This window comes from Bos grunniens, chromosome 11 (genome assembly GCF_055505025.1).
Source record: "Bos grunniens cultivar Pamir isolate PY7600 chromosome 11, Bosgru_T2T1.0, whole genome shotgun sequence".
Taxonomy (NCBI): domain Eukaryota; kingdom Metazoa; phylum Chordata; class Mammalia; order Artiodactyla; family Bovidae; genus Bos; species Bos grunniens.
This window is the reverse complement of record NC_141175.1, coordinates 28825038-28849980: the sequence shown is the minus strand read 5'-3', so window position 1 is coordinate 28849980 and position 24943 is coordinate 28825038. Positions and strand designations below refer to the sequence as shown.

The 24943-nt window shown below is 50.6% G+C and overlaps 1 long non-coding RNA gene across 1 annotated transcript; it reads left to right on the top strand.

Moving 5' to 3' along the window:
- The first annotated feature begins 7281 nt into the window (after window positions 1–7281).
- On the top strand, window positions 7282–16614 carry LOC147362776 (uncharacterized). Its single transcript, XR_015136421.1, has 2 exons — window positions 7282–7483; window positions 14260–16614. It is a non-coding gene; the product is annotated as an uncharacterized LOC147362776 (long non-coding RNA).
- Window positions 16615–24943: the final 8329 nt, after the last annotated feature.

Genomic DNA, 24943 nt, shown 5'->3' with positions numbered 1-24943 from the left:
TGGAGATCATGACTGTTCCTGACAGGTCAGGACATGTGAGAAAGTGGGGACAGTTCAACTGGAGCTGTTGAAAGCCCTTGTGGAGAACTTAGTTCCTGAGCAGCGTCTTCCTCCATGGAAGGACTCCAGATGTGACGAGTATCCTTGTCGCCGATGTTTCTCCTTTGCTAACTGGAGACTAGACAGCAAAGCTGAGGTAATTCGCCTTATGTCATAAACTCTAAGGCGACAGGCTTGGAGGGCCTTTGCTGTGGAACCGTGAGAATGCTCCCTGTTTAATGAAGGGGTCAAGATCCCTGAATCGGAACACCACTGACAGGGCAGCAGGGCTGACATGTCCTGGGGTTAAAGGTGTTTGAAATTTGAAATCTGTTGATATTTATGGCATGCCCTACAGGTGGTCCTGGAGAGAGCTAACACAGTGACCACCACCATGACGAGGAAGCAGAAAGCAGGTCAGGACAGTGGCCAGGACCTTTAGGTGCTGTCCTCTGAGGAGGAAGAAGGCAGGGTCTCAGGGTGGGCAGGGCTCTCAGGTGACAAATGTGTTCTGAAGTTCCCTCTCAGATCTTGGCTTTCTGGCTAACAGGCCCCATTGTCACTGAACTCAGGCCATATGGTTAAGTATACTTTCCTGGCCCAAGTTCAAGGTGCATGTAGAGGTGGGGAGTCGCTGAGGCAGGAAGACTAAGATTTCTTGGCTCACGTGGACTTTCTTCCAGGGCTTCCTTCCTTAAGAAGGATAACCACACTTGTTAAACGTCTCATAAAATGCCTGAAAATTAGCATAGACAGACACTAGACAAGCTTGATGGGTGAGGGCCAGGTGGTTTGGGCCAAAGTCTTTAGAACTCACGCAGATCTGCAGGCAAGGCCTCTTCCTCAGGCTGAGTGAGCAAAATGGGCCCAGCTGAGACGATGCTGTGATTCACAGAGAGCTGTTCAGAGAACTCAACAGAAAGGCGACTTTGTAGGTTGGTCAGGACTTGAGGCAGCTCTCAGAAGGTTGAGCTCATCTTGGGTAACAGAAGGGAAAGATGAAGCTTTTCATGGGCAGAACATGTTAGGGTCATCGCTCTACAACTCGGTAGGGGTTGGTGCTCACCTCTGCTCTCCTCCGCAGGACACTGGTCTGGGCAACGCCGATTACGGTTCAAGTGCAGACAGACTCAGGTCAGGTAGTGTAGGCATGTGTGAGAACAGAAGTGAGGAACAGTGGAGACTCCCTAGCAGGACATCTTTGAATTAGAGGCTTTACCATCACTTTGAAAGTCTCCAGTGACTTCATAGTTCAAGCCCTTATTTTGCAGGAGAACATAGTGAGGTATAAAAAGGACAAATGACTGGTCCAAGGTCACACGCTATCAACCGGCTAATCAGAGGATGCAACTTAAGCCAGGCTGCTCCTGCCAGGATTCATCTGAGTTACTAGCTACCATTTGTTGGATTTGGCCTGGACATTGATGCCAAGTCACCAAGTGTGTCAGCCTGGATCTTTTCTCAAGAACCTAGGGAGTACTCGGGCCTGGGGCTCCCATGGTCTTTGCTCAGTGTCCCCGAGCTGTCCCTGTAACTGGGAGTCATGTTTGGCCCTTTCTGGTTCTTGGAGAGGTCACCTCTTACTGTAAGGATACCACATGCTTCCCTGTCAGCCTCTTGACCAATGAGGGAGGGCATATATGACTCCCTCACTCTGGGACACAGGGTAAAAGTCTACCTCCAATAGGTTGCTCTCTTTTCTGCAGCTGCCAGGAAGAATCTGGAGACAAACAAGGCATGTGGCACTCTGGATAAAGCTTGCATCCATCAGCATCTGCCTGCAGCCCATTCTGGACTGTTCTTATATGTGAGGAAGCCGGTGTGGGGGTGGAGGAAACTTCTTGGAAGTTGGGGGAAGATCCTGACTGAGAAACTGCACAGAGGGGCTGGAAAGTTCTGCAGATGGGCTCAGGTGACATGAAGATCCACTGGGAGATTGGGAACACCATGTTAGGGGCCTCTGTCTGGCATGTGAGGTGGCCTTACAGAATATATCGTCTTCATGGACACCTGTCAACAAGTAGGCTTCTTATGTGGCAGGTACACACAGGGGTGTAAGGTTCAGAGAAGCTCCCCAGCTTCTCATGGGCCCTCCTGGCCCACAGTCATGTGCCACCTCCTCTGTGGGGCTCCACGGGCCACACACATTCCCAGGACCTGGTCCAGCCAACACCCACACCCAGTTATGTCTGCAGAGCAGGGAATCTGCCTAAAGTTATAGGTCCCTCTGGTGTACGTGTGTGTTAGTTGACCAGTTGCGTCCGACTCTTTGCATCCCCATGGAGGGTAGACCACCAGGCTCCTCTGTCCATGGAATTCTCCAAACAAGAATACTGGAGTGGGTAGCCATTCCTTTCTCCAGGGGATCTTCTCAACCCAAGGATCGAACCCAGGTCTCCTGCACTGCAGGCAGATTCTTTACCATCTGAGCCACCAGGGAAGCCCATAGGTCCATCTTAGTGACCTGGATTCTCCTGAGACATCCTCAGAGCTGAGGGCTTAGTTGGGGCACCAGCTTTGACCCCACCTCTGCGCTCCAGGCAATAGCAGGGCACCACCTGACCGTAGTTGGCTGAGTGCATACAGCCAACCAACCTGCAACCCTGTGTTTCTACATTGTAAATACCCGATTTTCTGCCTCTAACCTCATCAGAGCTTGCTTCCAGGAAGGGATCTAGTCCATGGCAGTTAAGGCTTAGGTACTAAGGGACTGCATTCCATGTAAGTACTGAGCTTGGCTCACATTCACAGAGTGAAGAAATGAATGAAGTAGTTTCTGGCCTGAAGATATGCATTCTGACTGGCGTTCCTCCCAATTCCCTGTCCCCATTCACGTGTGCTCACCTCCATGTTGGGGGTGGGAAGACCCACAGATGGAAAGACGGGTGATGCTCAGGGGGAAGGCAGCTCTGCTGGGAGGACTGGGAGGACCCTCCATTCACTAACTCCCCACCCCCAGCCAGGCCACTCTTACCCTGTGGTCAGGGAGGCTGGGGTTGGGGCCAGGAGGTTGCTCTGGGGACATGGGGCCATAAGAACCCATTAGAGCGCTTCCTCTGTCACCAACGAATTCAGGGCGAGGCTTTGATTTTCAGAAAGTCCAGGCCAGCATCCTCCAGAAGATCCTGGGGACAGAGTGGCTCTCCTGAAGCTTGGGAAGACCCGGTTGGGGGGGGTGGTCCCTGAGCAAAGGTGCCCTGCCTCTGTGACCCCTATGGGAGCTCCCCAAGGGAACTTCCATCAGATCTGGTGGTTTGGGTGCCCCTGGTCTGGGTCATGGTGGGGAGGGCTGTGAGGAGAAAGGGGCAGGGGAGCTGGGACCACCTACCTGTGAGCAGGGTGACCTGGGCTGGGGAGGACCACCTAGCCAGGAGCATGGTGACCTGCATGGGGAGGACCACCTACCCGGGAGCACGGTGACCTGCATGGGGGAGGACCACCTACCCGGGAGCACGGTGACCTGTGTGGGGGAGGACCACCTACCTGGGAGCACGATGACCCGGGAGGGGAAGGACCACCTACCCATGAGAACGGTGACCTGGGCGGGGGAGGACCACCTACCCGGGAGTATGATGACCTGGGCGGGGGAGGTGGGGCAGGAGGGCCGGGCAGGCAGGGTGAACTGGGTGGACTGACCAGGGGGTGGGGGCGGTGGCAGGGTGCAGGTGTGGGGCATAGAAGGGTGGTGGTAGACGATCGATGGGGGCGGCCCTGAGGGGCAGGTGAGCACCGTGTGCCACCCACCCCGGACCTCTGCTCCATCTGGAGGTGATGCGGTCGGGGAGGCAGGACCTGGGACCCCAATGAGCGACTCCCGGCTCCCAGTGTCTGGCCTCCCATGGGAGGGTGGGGGACACTTCCGGCTAGGCGAAGATGTACCCTGGTAGTTGGGGACAGAGACTTGCCAGTCATGACATTTTTATTTCTTGAGACCTAAAATCTAGGGACTTCCTTCTATTCATCATCAATAAAGACCGTGTGTGGCCATGGGCTTCATGGAAGTCCGAAGAAATCGCTGCAGTTTCACCGTCAGGTTCCAGGCTCTGTCCCAGATGGAGTTCAGCTTCTGGGGCAGTTTGTCTCCTAATGGTTCTTGGATCTACCTCTTAAAAGGAAAAAAACAACGTATATGTTTAACTATCCATACATCCTAAAATGTGATTTAAGTATAAAAAGTGCTTAAAATAGATGCACAATTTAAGGCATAGTTAGAGCAGACACCTCATGCTTTTGATCACCCACAGCTAAACAGGGCTTGCATCCTGGAAGCCTGCTCCATCCTCCTCAGTCATCCTGATTTATTCACTCAGCCTTACCTGCTTTCCTGGTTTTAAAGTTGCTTTTGTGGCTATAGTGACCTTGCAAAACTGTTCCCATTCTGTTGAATATGTATGTTGTTTGCAGCATTCAGATCTTGTAAATAATGTGAGAAACATAAGCATGATTTCCTTAGGATGAATTCTCAGCTGTGCAGGTTTCAGACAGCGGACACCTTTATTTTCAAGGTTCTTGTAATATGTTGCCATGTTTTTTTCCCTGCAAGGAGTTTTGCTGATTTACACACCCACCTGCAATCCAGTCCAATCCAGTCCAGTCCAGTTCAATTCGATTTAATCTAATTCATTCCTCCCTTTCTCTCCCTGGGAAGAAATGGCAGTTCCATGTGTAAGTCCCAGTTGCATCACATCTTTGCCAACCCTGGGTTTGAGTTTTCTTAGACTAAACGCGTCTCAGACTAGTTTTACTTTGCATCTCTCAGACATTGGGAAAGTTGACTATCCATTTATGTTTGCTTACTAATTGGAATATCTTCCAAACTGTATGTAAAAATTGTCCACTTACCTCTTCCGATGTTGATGTTCCTTTTGCCTATCTGGATGCATTATTTATGTACTAGAGTAAATGCTTTTTGACATTTTTGTGTCAGACGTTTAGAACTGAGTGAAACCTGGAGTTTGTTGGTCTGGATACCCCCTCCCCTTCCCCCCATTATGCCCATGACCTGTCTCAGCACCTGTGAATGTGACTGTATTTGAAAAAAGACTTTTGGCAGGTGGAATTAAGTTAAGGAGCTTGAGATGAAGAGAGCATCCTAGATTATGAATAGCAGAGAGTGGCAGCTGGGTGATACCCCCTTTCTGGTCCCTCAAGTCTGTAAGATGTGTAGATCAATCCAACCCATCTGATTCTCTACAAGTGTGGATTCTTTGGGGCACTGGCTTCTTGCTCGGAAGTTGCTCTGTATTTTTCTTTCTATTCTATGGATACTACTGTTGGTGCTCTGACTGTCACTCATACCCATGGATCATCAGGAGGGGCTTGGGATACATAGCCAGCCCACTAATGTATGAAGGTCAGATTCACTGAGTTCCTGGGCAGAGCTAGAAGAAAAGATACGGATTTCTGGGGGTTATGTCTCTGAGTGTGAGCTGGTACAGGGAGGGAGGAGGGAGGAGGGTTCAAGATGGGGAACACGTATATACCTGTGGAGGATTCATGTTGATATATGGCAAAACCAATACAATATTGTAAAGTTAAAAAAAAAAAAGAATTACTCAAAGAACCTAGGGGCTTCCCTTGTGGCTCAGCTGGTAAAAAATCTGCCTCAATGTAGGATACACAGGTTCAGTCACTGGGTTGGGAAGATCCCTTGGAGAGGGGAATGGCAACCCACTCCAGTACTCTTGCCTGAAGAATCCCATGGACAGAGGAGCCTGGAGGGTTACAGTAGATCTGAAGCTAAGTTGTCCAACTTGGTAGAATGACACGAGTGGCTACTGAACACCTGAAATGTCATGGCCGCCGCTGAAGAATTGCATTTTTTAAAAAGTTTAAAAAAAATCATTTTTGACCTCGTTGGGTCTTCACTGCCACACGCAGGCTTTCTCCAGTTGTGGCAAGCGGGAACTACGCTCTGGTTGCACCGTATGAGCGTCTCATTGCGGTGGCTTCTCTTGTTGCAGATCACAGGCTCTGGGTGTGTGGGCTTCAGTATTGTGGCACACTGGCTTAGTTGCCCCACGGCATGTGGGATCTTCCCAGACCAGGGATCGAACCCGTGTCCTCTGCATCGGCATGGGTTTTCTTAACCACTGGATGACCAGGGACTGTATTTTTAATTTTCTTTGAATTAAAATTTTTAAAATGCTCAATTCAGTTCTTGGAAAAATTTAAAGGGTGTTTGCAACAACAGATTCAGATGTGTAGTATGTGAATCTACTTTTCCAACTGCCAAGTTTCTGAAATCTAAATATAGCTCAAGTACTATCAATGAAAATTTAGTGTCCAAATTGAGATGTTGTGTGTTAAATATATACCAGATTTTAAAAGCTTAGTGCCAGTAAAATAATGTAAAATATCTCACAAATTATTTTTCATGTTGACTGTGGATCAAAAAGATAACATATTTAAGATATACTGATAGTGTTAGTCACTCAGTCGTGTCCGACAATTTGCAACCCCTTGGATTGTAGCTTGCCAGGCTCCTCCATCCATGGAATTTTCCAGGCAAGAATACTGGAGTGAGTAGCCGTTTCCTCCTCAAGGGGATCATTCTGAGCCAGGGATTGAACTGGGGTCTCCTGCATTGCAGGCAGATTCTTTATCATCTGAGCCACCAGGGAAAGTTCTTAGATATATTAGTTCAAGTAAAATACAATTAAACTTAATGGTACCTGCTTCTGCCACTTATTGGGCTTCCCCGGTGGCTCAGCTGGTAAAGAACCCGTGTGCCAACACAGGAGACGCAAGAGATGCAGGTTCAATCCTTGGGTCGGGAAGATTTCCTGGAGAAGGAAATGGCTACCCACTCCAGTATTCCTGCCTGGAAAATTCCATGACAGAGGAGCCTGGTGGGCTACAGTCCCTGGGGTTGCAAAGAGTTGGACACAACTGAGCACTCACACTGCCACTTACTGGTTCTGTGGCTCTAGGTAACTGACTTCTGTTTTCCTTTATCTAAGATTACTGAGTTGATACCCTCTAGACTCATCCCAGGCTGCAGCCAACTTTGAGGCTGGAGGGTTGATGCTGACGTTGGTGGGAGGGTGGTCTCTAGTCACATGGGGAGGCTGGGCTTTGGGCAGGGTTGGAGCCCCCAGCCCAACAGGAAGGCCTCTTTTCCCCATCCCCCGCAGAAGGAGGTTCCTGGATGGAATGCTGGGCAGTACAACGTGGACATGACCCTCGGGCAGCTTGTGTGGAGAGTGATCAGGGCTGGGAGGTCAGACTTCCGGGTTGAGAGTCTCTATGCAAGGGCAGAGGAAGTATGATTACTTTATTCCATACTGAGCTGTCTTCCACACGTGCAGCAGAGCTGAAGCTAAAAGAGGAACCCTTGTTTTATTTTTTAAAAGAACTCTTCTCTTAAAATTTATTTTTAATCGGAGGATAATTGCTTTACAGTGTTGTGTTGATTTCTGCCGCAGAACAACGTGAATCACCCGTAAGTATACACATGTCTCCTCCCTCCTGAACCTCCCTCCACCCCTCTAGGTCCTCAAAGAGCACTGAGCTGAGCTCCCTGTGTTATATAGCAACTTCCCACTAGTGATCTGTTTTAGGCATGGGAATGTTTATGTTTCAGTGCTACTCTCTCAGTTTGTCCCATCCTCTCCTTTCCCTGCTGTGTCCACAAGTCTGTAGAAAACCCTTATTTTAAGTAATAACTGAAGAACCTGTTATGGGAAAGGCACTCTCCCATACATTGTATCATTGCATCTTCTTGGTAACCCTGTGAGGTAAGTTCTTTTCAAGCCTGTTTTTGCTGTTCAGTTGCTCAGTTGTGTCCAACTCTTTGAGGCCCCATAGACTGCAGCACCCCCGCCTATTTTAGACAAGAGGAAATGGGCTTATAGGAATTAAGTGACTTGCTCAAGACCACAGAGCTGGTTAAGGGCAGAGGCAGGATTTGAACCCAGCTTTGCCTGAGGCCAAGGCTCAGGGTCTTGGAAGTAAGTTGCTCACAATTACCAAGAGGGCATCTGGGCTGCAATGTGCCCTCAGAAGTGCTTAGTTATAATCTCGCTGCCCCCCACTTCAGAGATGGGGTCCATGAGTTCTGGTGGGGTTGCTGGTGGAGAGCCAGGCTTGGAGCTCGATCATTGCTGGGTGGCCTCTGCTCCCCGATGCCAGGCCTGCTGGAAGGCACCTGGGAGCCCTGCTGCATGTGTCCCTGAGGAACAGAACCCTGTTAGAGGGTCAGCCTGACTGTCCACAGCTAGCATGGTCTGAATGAGGCTCAGCTGCCCCACTCTCGTGCCTGGTATTATTCCTTTAAGTATTTATGTAAGCGGTTGGATGGCCCTGTGAAGGTGAAGGAAGCCTTGATGTCCTTCCTAGGGCCTGGCGTCTTGGAGTCCAGAGAATGTGGGATGAAAATTTGATACAGGCACTTAGGTAAACATGGTGAGAGGAGACTTCCTGCTCTGTCCCACCTCTGGGCCTGAGAATGTAATATTCTAAAGGACCACTGGGTGTCGCCCTCGCTCCACAAGTGGGTCTTCTTTAGTCTAAGGCTTGTGCTGGCCTTAGGGTCCAGGAAGTGTGTTCCATTATCTGGCTTTGCTTTGAAGGTAGTGGGCCTGCCTTGGCCAGAGATAGCACCAGGGAGCGCAAACTGTTTGTAGGCAACATCAGGAATTTACTGGGATTGCTCATAGAACACTTTTCTGTGGAAGTCTCCACTGTGTGGGCCCCAAGGCTTATCCAATTAAGAAATCTCCAGGCTCTTGGTGTCAAGGCTGTGTTTTTGCACCTGCAATATCCCGGCTTCCTTATCCCAGGGGCTTGGAAACATTGGACACAAGGCCCCTGACCTTACTTGAGGGATGGAAGGGCCTAGAAGATCCAGGCAGATGAGGTACTGCTGAGACCTTGACACTGCCCTGGTCCCCACAGAACATAGACCTGTCCTCATGGACTCTCTCAACATGCTGGGGGCAGGTGGGAGGGATCCACCACCTCCATGCCAAGACCGAGGGTCACATGGGGGAGTGCCTTGTTCAAGGTCACTCAGCTGGTCGGGGCTGAGTCCCCTCCTGCCACAATTCCATCCAGAAAAAGGTGCCCCTTATGAGTTGAACCGTGTGCCCCCAAACTCATGTGCTGAAGTCCTGACACCCAGAATCTCAGAATGTGACCTTATTTAAAAATACGCAGTTGCAGATGAGGCATACTGGACTGGAGTGAGCCCCAATCCAGTACGGTGGTGTCTTTCATAAAAGGGGGAAATTTGGACACCTCTCTTCCCTGGTGGCACAGATGGTAAAGCATCTGCCTGCAATGCAGGAGACCTGGGTTTGACACCTGAGTTGGGAAGAGCCCCTGGAGAAGGGAATGCCAGCTCACTCCAGTATTCTCTTAGCTGGAGAATTCCATGATCAGAGGAGCCTGGCGGGCTACAGTCCATGGGGTCAAAAAGAACCGGACTGAGAGGCTAACACACCTGGATACAGATAGCACCCAGGGAGCAGGCCGTGTGAAGGTGAAGGCGGAGGTCAGGGTGATGCCTCCACGTGCCAGTGACACCGGAGATGCCCAGCAAACCACCGAAGGCTCCCAGAGGCTCCCCCACAGCCCTTACAGCCCCTGGCCTCCAGAGCTGGGAGGTGATAAATTTCTGTGGCTTAAGCCTCCCAGTGTGTGGTCTTTGGTCACAGCTGCCCCCAGTGCACTAATGCAGTGCCCAGGCCTGAGAAGCCGTTTCAGAGCCTTGATTCTTCCCTCTGGGCCTCTGACTGGTCACCGGCTCTTATCTCCTTACTGGACGCTCTGACTGAACAAGTCCCCTCTCTTTCCTCCGCTTCACCCCAGCCTCATATTGTGGACTTTGCTCCAAAATGACCAGCCCGTATCAGTCCTCCCCTGAATCCATTCTTTCAGGAAGTTGAATTCTATCAGAGGCAGCAGATTCATACTAAGGTGTGAGTGACTAACACCTCAGTGGTATGATTTGGGGCGAGGCCTCCCTTAGCTCTTCCAGAGGAACATCTGTGTTGGAGAAAGTTTAATTCTCTAAGAGGGCCCTTTACTGAATGCAGAATAATTTTGTCATGTGATTGCTTGACCTGTCAGTAAGCCATGAAATGTGCTGTCTTCCTTAGGATGAGGATGGAGTCCTGGAGTCTGTGTTAGTGCTGTGGACCCAGGACGGGTTCTGGCTTCTTCACAGCTGAGGCCCGGGAGCAGGCCCATCCCTCACCCAGCCAGGAGAGGCCCGGGCCGCCTCCCACCTCCCTCGTTAGTGGGGAGGACGGAGATCAGACCTCCTCCAGCCCTTCTGCTTCTTCCCCCACTCCCCCACCAGCTCATAAAAGCGGGATTGCTCACAGGGGTGAGGGTGTTTTCAGCTGCTCCAAGCAGACGCGTTGCCCCTGGGGTGGGTGGTGCTGGCTGGCAGGCCTACTTGGCCTCCTGGGAGTCAGGCTGGCAGGATGTAATGGGGCCCAGGAAGTGCTGGTACCGGACAGGCCACACAGCTTGGCTTTAATGAGTGGTGACCTATGGTCTTCGGCTGTGGCGGGCTGGTGGGGTGGGGGCATCGGGGGTACTAGGGGAGGCGCGGAAGGCAGGGTGGCCCCCTGAGCTGGGTGCAGTGGTCTCTTTCTGCAGGAGCCTTGATGTCCTGGTGTCTGGGTCGAGGACTGGGAAGGCGAGAAGAGTCCCTGGTGGATGGGGAAGCGGGGAGGGGCCACACTGGCTGGATCACCCCCTCACAAGCCAGTCTCCCTCAGGACTGGCAGATCCCTCGCTGCAGTCCACTGCACTGGGCTTGGGTTAAGCCATGCCGTGGGGGCAGCTCATGGTGTAGGAAGTGGCCCTTTTTCTGGAAGAGCGCTGTTCACGGTGGCAATACTGTGAACCCTGACACGCTTACTCTGCCTGATCACGGCCCTGAGCTGATGGCTGGGTCGGGCAGAGTAGACTGTGTGCAGTAGAAATAGGAGCAGGAGAGGAAGAAGGGCATTGTTGCCTGTCAAGGGATTCAGGGAAAGCTTCCTGGAGGAGGTGGGATTTGAGCAGGGCCTTGAGGGATGGATGGGTTTATCCTAGAGGAGGGGGCGGGGAGGCCAACCTGGCTGAGGAGACCCTGCAAATGGAACATCCAGGAAGGAGCGGGTGTGGGACACGTAGGCATCAGGCAGCTGCTCCAGGCTGTTCCAGGGCCTCTTAGCAGGGGAGCATCACCATGGAGCACCCCCCTCTCTTTTTTTTTCAACATATTTTATTATTATATATTTTATTTATTTTTCTTAACTCATTTCTTGATTCAAATGACTCACTGGAAAAGACCCTGATGCTGGGAAAGATTGAAGGTGGGAGGAAAAGGGGACGACAGAGGATGAAATGGTTGGATAGCATCACTGACTCGATGAACATGAGTTTGAGTAAACTCTGGGAGTTGGAGATGGACAGGGAGGCCTGGCGTGCTGCAGTCCATGGGGTTGCAAAGAGTCAGACACGATTGAGCAACTGAACTGACTGAACTCAAATGCATTAGCGAGTAACTTCAGTACAATGTTGATAAATTAATAATAATATAATAAAATTAAGTATCATTTATGATTATTACTAAAAAATCCCTTAGCATATAAGAAATATAACAAAACTTCCTTAATCTTATAATGGACATCTGTTGGCTATTATCAGGGGTCTCTTTATCCCAACTGCTGTATTCTCGATTCCCTTCTCTTCTCAAAGTGCTCACCATGGTGACCTTCCCTCAGCACCCCTGGCCCCGCCCTTCCGCTTTGCCCTGAATTCCCTCCGTCTTGTCTGTTTTCCGGCCCTCGTTGCTGGTATCCTACGATCATGTCCAGACCCAATCCCACCTTGTGTGTTGAGCTTCCCTGGCTTCGCTCAGCCCTCCCTCCACACCAGGCACCACTCACTCTTTGCCTTCCTGAAATAATTTTCAAATCTCCCTGTGTTATCATTCTGTGAACACTGGTCGGGCCTCCATCTTGTTGGGCATCATCGGAAAGTCGTGTCCCCAGCCTGCAGAAAGTCACAGCCGGGGGGCAGGCTGACTCACCAACCCATCCCTGCGCCACGCGTCCAGGCCTGGTTCATAACAGGGTGCAGACCTGGTGTCTGAGGAATGTCCTAGCTGAAGCCCCAGCTGCCTCTCCAGGCATCTCTGAAGTGTGGTCCCCTTCCTATCGCACCCAGGCAGTGGCCGGGACACCTGGGTCCCCGGCGCAGTGAACAGGCCCTCTTGCTTGGGTCATTGCTTGCCTTGCTTGCTTGTCTTTTCCTGATATTACTTCACTCAGGGTTTAGCAGGGCCCTTATTTGGAGAGCCCGGCTTCCTGGGACAAAGTGGAAAGCTGAGCAGACTCAGACCTGCTGGCCTCGTGGCAGCGCCGTCAGAAACCAGATCGTGTTTCTGTCTCCCCACCAGCGCTGGGAATTGAACTATGTGCGGAAATACAATTCATAAATCGATGGACTTTATTTCCACTGTTCCCAGGCTTTAATTTCCAGAAACAAAATGTCAGTGTTATGGCTGAAATTCTCTTAGTTTTAGGAAACCCATCATAACCCAGAATTGTTTATGCATAGTTCATATATTATATGACAAGAAGGGTTTGGAGAGTAATGGAGGGTCACGGGATTGTGGTTGCACGGAAACAAGATGATCTGAACGTGGCGGTCCGTTATTTATATTATCCAGATCCGCGTCCTGCCCTCACAGCCCCTCCCCAGGAATAAACCCAGGGAGTTGTGGGGTGCTTCTGGAAGACGAGGCTGCAGGTAACCTGCCGCCTCCAGACATGCCAGGGTCTGTCACTCAGAGAGCTTGCACATAGTGTGTGTTCTGGTGTGTGTGTGAGTGTGAGCAGGTGTGAGAGAGGGTGTGAGTGAGTGTATGTGTGGGTGTGACTGCTGTGGGCTGTGTGTATGTGTGTGAATGAGTGTGTGTGACAGTGTGATGTGAATGCTAAGGGCTGTGTGTGTGCATGTATGTGAATGAGTGTGTGAGAGTGTGGTGTGAGTGCTGAGGGCTGTGTGTGTATGTATGTGTGTGAATGAGTGTGTGTGAGGGCATGGGTGTGAGTGCTGAGGGCTATGTGTGTGCATGTATGTGAATGAGTATGTGAGAGTGTAGTGTGAGTGCTGAGGGCTGTGTGTATGTGTGCGAATGAGTGCGAGTGAGGGTGTGAGTGTGAGTGGTGATGGCTGTGTGTGTGTGTATGTGTGTGAATGAGTGTGTGTGAGAGCGTGGGTGTGAGTGCTGAGGGCTATGTGTGTGCATGTATGTGAATGAGTGTGTGAGAGTGTGGTGTGAGTGCTGAGGGCTGTGTATGTGTATGTGTGTGAATGAGTGTGTGAAAGTGTGGGTGTGCCCCTGAATGTGTGTGAGGTCAGTGTGAAAAGAGCGTGGCTGAGGCAGGAGAGTTGGCTCCAGTGTGCTCCACCAGTTGCTGCCAGCGTGACCTCTCACCTCAGTGTCCACACCTCTAACCTGGGGGTGGCAGCGCCGACCTCAAAGGCCACCGAGCGTTTCATGAAATCTGTGTATGAAGAGTGGAGAGAAGGGCTCCCCTGCCTGCTGGGGTTTCTAGACGCTTCCCGGGAGGTGCGCCTGTGTTGGGGCCGAGGTGTGTCCTTGGGTCTTGCCAAAGGCCTGTGGATTCAGGGGTTACTGTGCCCACCTCTGTTCCCTCCCCTGGATTTTGGGAAAGCTGCTCTGTGTGCACAATGGTCAGGCTGGGAATGGGACCCTCCTGTCATCTGTGCTTCTGGCGTGAGATGGACTATAGGGGAAAACTCCCCCCAGGTCAGTTTTTATCCCCTCAGGTTTGAGCAGAACATCAGTTTTATCCCGTCTTTTTACACGATGCTCCATCATGTACAATCTGCATTTGCTCAGCTCATTGCTCAGCCTTGCTGGATGGTCTCTGTAAGGAGAGAGACAAGCAACCACTTCTAGAAGCAGTTCCAGGAGCCCGGGCGTCTGCAGCCTGTGGTACCTGCCAGGCCCTGGGCAGGGCTGTGTGCTCTGCTGTAGGGCAGCTCTGGGCAGGTGGCGGTGAGGCTTGGGGGTGCCTGGCCGGGGCCCCTCCCCAGGTGCAGAGTCTGCAGATCACCTGTCACTGCTGGGGTCGTCTTTTCAGACCCAAACAAGGGTTTCAAGTGGCAGAAACTGACTGAAGCACTGAAAAATCATTATTTGGATCATTTAATGTATTAATAAATTTTGCTCTCACTTAACAGAACGCAAGTCTGCCTTCCTCAGTGGAGATGCATGCAGGGCCCCTTTCAGGGAGGCCAGATCTTGTTGTTCCAGATGACAGCTTCTGTCCACACTGCGGCTGTCCCCATGCTGTGCCCCTGCCTTGGGTAGAGGCTCTTTCTGCTCCAGATGCAGCCCAGGGGACCCGACACTTCAAAAACAGGAGAGGAGAGCTTCTCAGGGCAAGAATCCTCCTTGGCCTCCGGCGACGGTGCTGGGGACACCCGTGATTGATACCCCATGGTTCCTTCTCACCCTGATGCAGGCCCTCTTTTGCAGCCAGAGGCCTGACAGGTGCAGCCAGCGGGGGTAGATGAGGAGGGGATCAGAGACCCCCCTCCCTGCTCATCACAAGATGTCTAGGAGCACAACTGGAAAACCAAACAAGTCATAAAGGAGTTGGACCCCGAGTCTCTTCTTCCACAGTAGACTGGCAAGAGAAGGAGAGAAGCCTCGAAGGCACCATCTGCATGTCGCCAGCCTGGAGGGCTTCACACTTGGCCACGGGGGTGAGTCGTTGCACTGACAGCAGACACGGCGGGTGTGGAAAGTCTCTCTAAGACGCACCAGCGGCTCAGTGCTCACCCGGAGCACAGGCATAGCTTTCTCCGAGGAAGAAAAAAAGGCCAAACTGACCGTGAAGCTGGCTTCATTTTTCTCCTGAGTAACTGTGTGCAGGACTCTGAAAACCACTTCATTCCACGGCGAGGCCTGCTGTGCTGAGCGCTGCAGAGGCTGGCGAGGCAGACTCTTCCTGGAAGGGGTGAAATACGTGGTACAGTTCAGCAGCAGGAGAAACAGTGTTGTTTCTGAAGACATCAGTCCGTGCTCGGGCTGTTTTGATTTACTGTTAATCTGGGGAGTCTGGCTTCTCCTGGAAAAACATGGAATGTGCGTTTTTAAATAATTGCAATCAAAATCTTGCTCTGATAAGGACTTTCTGATTTCCTGGACTTTGGACAGCAGCCATTTGGGGTCAGGAGATGTGTGCGTTAGACATTTCAGTCGTGTCTGACTCTTTGCAACCCCATGGACTGCAGCCCGCCAGGCGCTTCTGTCCATGGGATTTCCCAGGCAAGAATACTGGAGTGGGTTGCCATTTCTTCCTCCAGGGGATCTTCCCAACCCAGGGATCGAACGGGTGTCTCTTGCATCTCTTCCATTGGCAGGAGGATTCTTTTACCACTAGCACCACCTGGGTCAGGAGATAGTCACCCTGTAAGACATGTTCTTGAATGTTCTTTTCAGCCCATTCCCCCAGGCTCTTGTCAAGAGCAGAGTGGTGCTGCCTCTCACCCCCAGATTCCTTCATCATCTTTAAAGGCTTCCTGGGGTCTGGTGGAGGAAGACAGGTGCTGGGACAGGGAGCTTGCATGGACCACAGGGCAGGTCTCAGAGCCTGCCTTCCTGGTGGTGGCTCTGCTCTGACTTCCAGTAGTTGGAGGGAACAAGGGGATAGACAGTCAGAAGGTGTTCTATGAAACACATAGAACACATCTGTGTTCTATGAAAATTGACCTAGGACTCCTTACAAAGCTGGTCTGCCTTCCCTTCCTTCTTGAGGTCAGAATTGATAAAACAGGTTATTGAATCATCCTCGTGATGGGGCTCAGGGTGTTGGAACCTGTCCAGGGGCCCAGAGGTGAACTGAGGCAGGATGCATATTTGGTTTTGAGCAACGGATGCTCTGACCTGGGCTCTGCAGATGGAGGGGATGTCAATTAGCAGGGGCTGTGGGTTTTCAGGCTGAGTTGTTTGGGGGAGTAAAGGGAGACGGAAGAACCCATATTTTAAAATGTGAACGCGAGGAGAGGAAACAGATGAAGAAAAGAATTTTGGTGTTTTTTTTTTTTTTTTCCATTTTGCCTTACAAGTTAATTTTGGGGGAAAAAGCCTTTGAAAAGCTGCCAGCACTGAAACAGTGAGAGTTCAGAAGTTATAGAGTCCTACTCTGGTTTCAAATCAGGTACTTAACGCTCCTTTCTCATCATTCAGCACGGAGACATAGCCCCCAAAGGTCTCCAGAATTTGATTTCATTCTCCATTTCGGGGGGAAAAAGCATGGTGAACAGCCTGAACCTAGTTTCCCCGGCAGCGACAAATTCTCAGGAAACCAGCGCACGGGAACTGGATTTCTTAAAGCTGTTTTCGGAGGGGCTGTGTGTCTCCATGGTGGTGTTGAGGAGCTGCCCCTGATGTGGGCTTCTGGGAGGGGGCATGGGGGGAGCTGCAAATTGGATTCGAATATAATTGATATTTAAGTCTCTCTCTGGAAACTTAAACGTTGATAGTTTACATCTCTGCTTAATAGCATATTAAATCATTTTATAACTCTTAACAACTGTTTAATCTTTTCATTGTTGAAAAATGAGGTAGTTGATCTAAGCCATGTCAGAATATGCCAGGAAAAACTTATTTAAATGTACCCACCCCCCCCCCCCACCATGACACCCAGAGGATTCGAGGGACCCATCTGTGTGTTAGGGGGCCCGCCTCTATGACATTGGGGTCTCACTCTGGATGGGGTCAGACAGGAGGGTTCCTCAGTGGGTGGGGGCTGGGGGAAGCCAGTGAGGGGAGGTGGGAAAGGCTGGAGCCTGGGATTTGGCCCTTAGGCTATGGCGTGGCTGCCATCTAGGCTTTTGGCTGCTAATGGGGTATTGTTGAAAAGACGCTTTTCTGGCCGACAGCGCATTCTGTGATCTCTCCCTGTGTTCAGCAAGGTTGTTTGTGCACCATTGTAATTAGAGTGCTCGTGGCTGGGAGAGAGAAGGGTGGGGGGCAGAGAGAGAGAACAAGAAGAAGAGAGAGAAAGTGTTCTGTTTTTCCAAAAACAAGTATGCCTTCTCCTTGGGAATGACACCAAAGAATACCTTCTAAATGAAGTATGTTTTCCTTCAGAGATTACAGCATCAGTTGATCAAAGTCCCTTGGAAATAGCTTTTGGCAACTCCGAGGTTCTCTGCAACTCTTCTTTGACTCGAGCAGGGCGGCCCTGGGCAGGGAGCAGCAGCCATCTTGCCTTTGGAGGCTGAGGAGCCCCAGGGTGGGGATGGACAGGTGTCCTGCGTGTCTGTTGACCGCCCTGCAGACCCTCGCGGTCTCACGTTGGTTTGGGGTTGGTTTGGTTGGAAATGGTTCTGTGTCTCGGGAAAATTGATTGTGGTGCTCAAGCTGGCTCCCTCTGTCCACGTAACGCAATACAGGCATCTTCTAAACTTAAACAAGGCTCTGGCAATCCTGGTGAAATGTATTGTCGTCGGCTCCATGTCCTGACGTCCTCTGTAGGGTTGAGGAATGTTTGGACCTCGGCCCCCGAGCCCTTTCTGGTTTAAGTTTAATGAAAGTGTGGGCAATCCAAACGTCTACCTGGCAGCAGGGGAGAGACCCTTCACGTTAATTATTGCTAAGCTCAGCTGTCTCCTTCCAAGTCCTATATACAGCCCTACACATTTGTATACATTTTATATGGTCTATTTCCATTATAAATTGCCCATAAATTAAATACAGATTTTCCTGGGAACATCTTAAAAAAAGGAAAGGATCCGAGTGATCCATGTTTCTGGTATTGGAGGTGACGTGGATGCGAGGGGGGGCGGGTGGGCCCGAGCGCGGACTCCCCAACATGAAGGTCACGCGTCTGGGTTAAGGCAACCTGAGTGGTGTGTGAACCGAGTGCAGCGTGCCTTGTCTCCATCGTTCGTGGTGTGAGCTGCAGGCCGTGATTTAAAGAAGGATGGAGACTGACTGATTGACCTAGACAGACTGGAGGGGGTCCCGCAGGGGGACAGGACAGTGAGGGATGTGGGCTCCATCTCTTCTCCAAGGAGGGGGCTGGTTTGGTTGTGCTGTTCGCTAGGAGAACATTCTCGGTGTGGTGTGGTGGTGCCCTGGGAATCGTCTTCATTGTGAGGTGTGTCGGCAGCATAATCTGTTGTTAATAAAAAAGTGCTAATGGACTTTATTTGAGGTTCATCTCTGAGACCGTCTCAAATCCCTGCATTCCAGTTCCTTTTTTTCTTTTATTTTTTTAAGGTAGCAAGTAGGTCTCTCTCTTTCTCAAAAGAGTGTGTGTGTGTGTTTAAATTTTATATATTTATTTGGCTGCACTGGGTCTTAGTTATTGAATGTGGGATCTAGTTCTCTGACCAGGGAGTGAACATGGGCCCCTTGCATTGAGAGCGCAGAGTCTTAGCCACTGGACTTCCAGGGAAGTCTCTCCCCATTCCTTGTCTTACTTTTCTTAAGGTAGTAACTAGGTGTCTCTCTTTTTTAAAAAATATTTTTATTTATTTGGCTGCACAGGCCTTAGTCGCAGGACCTCCCATCTTTGTTGGGGCATGAAAGATCTTTACTTGCAGCATGTGGGATCTGGTTCCCTGACCAAGGATCGAACCCTGGCCCCCTGCATTGGGAACTTGGAGTCTGGACCACCAGGGAAGTCTCTCCCAGCTCCTTGTTGAGTGGATAGCCAACAGTGGCTTTCTCCCCAGGCTGCACCGAATGCTGAAGCCCATCTGTGCCCCAGTCTTTGCAGCCTCAGCCTTTTGCCAAGTGACTTGCCTGCTCCCTCCCTGCTTTTAGGTCCTACTCAGTGTGACCTTGGCCTTCTTGACCGTTTTAGCTAAAACCTTATTCTGAGTACTAACCTCCCTTCTTGCTTTATCTTTTGGCTTATCTCTATTGGACATACTGTGTATTTTATGTATTGTTATTACAAACAATAATAAATCTAGGGTCTATGGGGCAGGAAGTCTTATCTCTTTCATATTCTCTTCTGCTCCAGTGCCTAGCACCTAGTAGATGCTCAGTAAAATTGGTTGCATGACTGCCTAAGTGAATGCCCATGGAGTTACATTTGGAGATCATCAGTTACAAGTAAAGGAGGAAAAAAAATGTGGCAAAAATCTGCTTTGAGAGATTAGGTGTGAGCCAGTTAGCAGAAATTGTGAAAAGAAATTATGAGAATAATAAAAAAATAGCTTTCAAAAAATATGAATTTCAACCAAGAAATGAGCAGACTTCAAGGGGCATGCATGCCCTTGGCAGAGTACTGAAGGTGAGTGAGGATGGTTACTGATCAGGCAGGCTGCAGAGAGGACTCTGCTGGGGTGGGGAGAAGTTCACCGTCACACGGATGCTTTTCTCCTTTTCTCTGCGATTCTACTTAAGGACATAAAATGTACTATCCTGAGCTCTCCTAACATTCTTTATCCTAGCCTTCTGGGTGCTTTGGGGGACTCAAATGACTCTGGGACTTGTCCCAGATCACGGGACTCTGGCTGGGCCAGGTCCACGTGGCACAGGTTTCTTGCTCAGAATGCGAGCCCCTTGGCCACTGTCATCCTGCCATAGCTGGGGTCCCCCTCCCTGCAAGTCCAGCAGGTGGTCTGGCCCTGGTAGTCTCTGGCTGCCTTCCAAATAGCTTGCAGGGCTGTTTTCCTAGGCCCCAAAGGTGCCACAAGTTCATTTGTCCCTAAATCAGGGGCTCGTTCCTTTATTTTTCATTCAAGCTGCCAATTTGTGTCTTACCCTCCCCTGGAGTCTGTTCTGACTGTCACCCCCCCAGCCCCCAAGCGTCAGACTGGACACCTTTCTCCCTCCTCTCCCCATGTCCCTCTAGCCCTAGCTCAGACCCTCTCTTGTGAGCCCTGCATGGAGGCAAGAGGACCTGGGATGCTGAGCTGAGAGCAGAGGGGCCTGTCGGAGGGTAAGCTATTGAATGCCAGAACCCACACGGCACAGGAGGGACCCTGTTTCCCATCTCCCTTCCCATCTTTCTTTTTTAAAAAAAATTAATTCATTTATCTATTTGGCTATTCTGGGTCTTACGTGTGTGGGGTACATGCTCAGCTATGTCTGACTCTTTGTGACCCCATGGACTGTAGCCCACCAGGCTCCTCTGTCCAGGGGGTTCTCCAAGCAAGAATACTGGAGTGGGTTGCCATTTCCTCCTAAACGGGGTCTTCCTGACCCATGGATCAAACCGCCATCTCTTGCGTCTCCTGCATTGGCAGGTGGATTCTTGGCCACTGTGCCACCTGGGAAGTGGGTTTGCTAATTAATGAGAACGTATTGTGTAGCACAGGGAGCTCTACTGAGTACTCTGTGGTGATCTAAATGGGAAGGAAATTCAAAGAGGAGGGAATATATATATATATATATGCACATATGTGTTGTGCTGTGCTCAGTCACTTCAGTCATGTCCAGCTCTTTGCAACCCCATGGACTGTAGCCTGCCATCTGTCCACAGGATTCTCCAGGCAAGAATACTGGAGTGAGTTGCCATGCCCTTCTACGGGAGATCTTCCTGACCAAGGGATCGAACTTGAGTGTCTTGGGTCTCCTGCACTGGCAGGCAGATTCTTTACCACTGTGCCGCCTGGGAAGCCCATGTATGCATAGAACTGATTCACTTTGCCGTATAGTGGAAACTAATACAACATTGTAAAGCAATTGTACTCCAATAAAAATAAAAAATAAATTAAAGTTAAAAAAGTTTTTATTTATTTATTTCTTTGGCTACACTGGGGCTTAGTTGCTACATACGGGATCTTTTTAGTTGCAGCATCTGAACTCTTAGTTGGGGCATGTGGGATCTAGTTCCCTGACCAGGGATTGTACCTGACCCACTGCATTGGGAGCTTGGAGTCTTGGCCCCTGGACCACCAGGGAAGTGCCCCTCTCACTTTCTTTAGGATCATCTGTGCCTCAGGGTTTGTGTGGGACTCAGGAATAGACAGGAGGCACTTTGAGTCTCCCAGCTCCAGAATGTGTAGCAAGTGCCCTCTTGAGGGACTGGTGACCTCAGGTGATCAGAGGGCCTGGGCTCCATTACAGAGGAGCCGAGTGACCACATACAGGCTTCTTGATCTCTCTCCCTACAGTTTCTGCATCTGTTCAGTTCTTCAGTTCAGTGGCTCAGTCGTATCCAACTCTTTGTGACCCAATGGACTGCAGCACACCAGGCCTCCCTGTCCATCACTGACTCCTGGAGTTTACCCAAACTCATGTCCATTGAGTTGGTGATGCTATCCAACCATCTCATCCCCTGTCATCCCCTTTTCCTCCAGCCTTCAATCTTTCCCAGCATCAGGGTCTTTTCAAATGAGTCAGCTCTTCGCATCAGGTGGCCAAAGTATTGGAGTTTCAGTTTCAACATCAGTCCTTCCAATGAACACCCAGGACTGATCTGCTTTAGGATGGACTGGTTGGATCTGTAGGGGAGACTTAGATTCTCATGAGATGGTTATTTCAGTATTTATGGTTTTTTTTCTTTTCGTTGTATAAATTTCTGGGCTATTTGACTTTGGAGTTGGTGATGGACAGGGAGGCCTGGTGTGCTGCAGTCCATGGGGTTGCAAAGAGTCGGACATGACTGAGCGACTGAGCTGAACTGAACTGACTAATATAACTCTATATAGGCATCTCTTTCATTTTAATAATAAAACAGATATCTGGAAAAAGTTTATGAAATGCCACAGGAGGGTGCCAGTCTCTGCTCTAGTGAAGGTGTTAAATAGCTCTGGGAACCCTGTGCTTCTGCCCAAGTCCTTGTTCTGAGACCGTGACACCCAGTCCTTCATAAGACTGGAGCAGCCCCCCTGGGCTGGGGCCTTAAGCACGTGCACCAGGGAAGGCTCTCTGTTCCAGCCTAGGACCCAGGGGGCAGTTGGGGAAGGACCAGGAGACCCTGTGCTTTATGGCCTGAGGTGAGGGATGAAGTCTTCCCCACTTGGGCTTCATAAATTATGCTGTGGGGTCCATTAGAGCTGGGTGGGGAGCAAGAGAGGGATTTTATGGGTGATTTACACATGGCCTTTGTCCGAGATCCCACACATTGCCAGCTGGACAGCGGCTTCTGGCAGATTCCATGGTGAAACCCTGGACTGGGGTGGCCCCCACGGTGTGAAATCGTACCACATGACCTGTGGCTGAGCAGAGGGGCCCCAGGGACCCCACAAGGAGGCTGACTCCTCAGAAAAGCCGGGAAGGAGGTAAAGTCACACAGCCCCCATCTCCCGCTCTGTTCCCAGGAGGACTTGGAACTCAGTCCCCAGGGCTGAAGTGACTTGTCCCACTCGAAGAGTCCTCTCAGGATCAATCATGGTTCTGGAGACAGCAGTGCCTCTGAGATCATATAACCCAGTTTTGGATTTTACTGTGGAAGAAAATATCTTGGAGAGACAAGGTGGTGGTAGCCAGGGGCACGCAGTAGGTCAGCGAGGGGGCTGAGACCGGACCTCTTTCTCTCACCTCAGGCTGCATCTTTGGACCAAAGAGAAGGGTGGCCAGGTGTGGGCAATGTCCCCTGAGTTGTGGGGAAACGGTCTTCCTGTGTGTGTAAGGCTCCTGAGCTGTTGATGGCCTTCCCAGTCTGGGATTTCCCTTCCTCCTCCCCAGCACTGAGTCCCGAGCTGCTGAAGTACCTCAGTGCATCCCTGGAGAATGCCTGGCGCTGCCCAGGTGTTGCCAGACAGCTCAGCCTTGGCGGCCTCTTTCCCTGTGTGGGTCTGAGACAGTGACTCATCCTCCTTACTGTGGATGGCAGTGGCCTTAGGGAGGCAGGGAGTCTAGACCTCATGCCTGCACCTCTGGGGCCACTGCAGGGCTGAGCTCATAGCTCCAGCTCTCCCAGCATCCAATCTGACTCCGGGTGCAGGGCAAGGTCTGGCCCTAGAGGATGCACGTGCCCTGCTCACTGGCTGTAAGGCCCATTGGGCTTCTCCAGGAGCTGCTGGTTTCCTGGGGATGTTTTAGGAATGAGGTGCAGTGTGACTCAGTCTCAGAGGCTTGGAGACCCCATATGAGGCTCTCATTCCTGCTTGCCTCTGTCCTGAGGCCTCCCCACTTGGTGGGTATCTCTTCTTTGAAGGGCCTCATGCCATCACTGCCTTGAAAGTTTTCCTAAGTTTTGAACGTATTTTCAGTCTTCCCTGGGCTCCTGAATTATATGGCCTGTCATGTCCCCCGCTCCTGGTATTTGGTCTCTCCCACTCTTCATCCAGCTGAGATGGGTGACTAAGGAGAGCTGGCAAGAGGGCAGAGCAGAGGGCACTTCTGGGTGGTGGGGGGTAGTTGCTGGCTGGGATGGAACAGGGCAGGATTGACCTTCAGACCATGAACTTGGTAGAGGTCTTCTTGGTAGCCTGCCAGGCCCTGCCTTCTGTGGCTTTTCTCCTTATGTTCTCCATTCTCTCTACATTCTTCTAATTTCTGATTCTCCATCCAAAATTCTTATTTTGAGTTTTGAGAATAGGTTTTATGAGGTTGGCTGCTGTAGTAGTCATGCGAGGCAAGGTTAGGTTCCAAAGCAACCTGGAAATCCCAGTGGTTTCATCTTCTTGTTGTTCAGTTGTTAAGTCATGTCTAATTCTTTGTGAGCCCATAGACTGCAGCACGCCAGGCTCCCCTGTCCTTCACTGTCTCCTGGAATTTACTAAGATTCATGTCCATTGAGTCAGTGACGCTATCTAGCCATCTCGTCCTCTGTTGCCCCCTTCTCCTTTGGCCTTCAATCTTTCCCAGCATCAGAATCTTTTCCAATGAGTTGGCTCTTTGCATCAGGTAGCTGAAGCTTCAGCTTCAGCATCAGTCCTTCTAATGAATATTCAGGGCTGATTTCCTTTAGGATTGACTAGTTTGATCTCCTTGCAGTTCAAGGGACTCTGAAGAGAATTCTCCAGCACCACAGTTCAAAAGCATCAATTCCTTGGCTCTCAGTGTTTTATTTCTTGTTCATGCCCCTTGTCTGTCACAGATCTGGGAAAGAGACTGCTCCTCACAGAGTCACTCAAGGTTCTAAGCCGCTGGAAGCCCTTTCACTTGGATCTAGATTGTCTGGAGCACAGTCTCGATGAGATGGTAGGAGAAGGGGATGAAGGCAGTTCCCCTAACTGCTCCTTATGCATTAGGTTGGAAGTGACACTCATCACCTCTGTTCATAGCCCATTGGCTAGAATTAGTTGTGAGGCCCCATCTAACTGTGAGAGGGTCTTCTACTTCCAGGAAGAAGAAAAGAAACACATCTTGGTGAGCAGTGGATGTGCCTAGTGAAGTGGCCCCCGAAACTTTGGTTGAATAGGTGAGTATGTGGAAGGAAGGAAAAGCCACCCCTCGTGCCACTCTCCATCTAGGGAGAGTTTTGTTTACTCTTAACCTGGGGGCATTTCAGGTGTTTACCGATGACTTTCTAAATGCAATACAGCTTCCCTGGTAGCTCAGCTGGTAAAGAATCCACCTGCAATGTAGGCTACCCCGGTTTGATTCCTGGGTTGAGAAGATCCTCTGGAGAAGGGATAGGCTATCCACTCCAGTATTCTTGGGCTTCCCTGGTGGCTCAGCTGGTAAAGAATCCACCTGCAATGTGGGAGACCTGGGATCCCTCCCTGGGTTTGTAAGGATCCCCTGGAGGATGAAATGGCTACCCACTCCAGTATTCTGGCCTGGAGAATTCCATGGACTGTATAGTCCATGGAGTCACAAAGAGTAAGACACAACTGAGCAACTTTCACACACAGGCAACACAGACTTGGCAGCTTTGATAATTCCCTTGCTATGTGATAGGCATGATAGTCCAGGCTTGTCTTTTATATTTCCTGTCCCAGACCCAGAATTAGCCATTTTTCCTAGAAATCTTGATGTCTTTTCCAGTCCTGTGGCCAC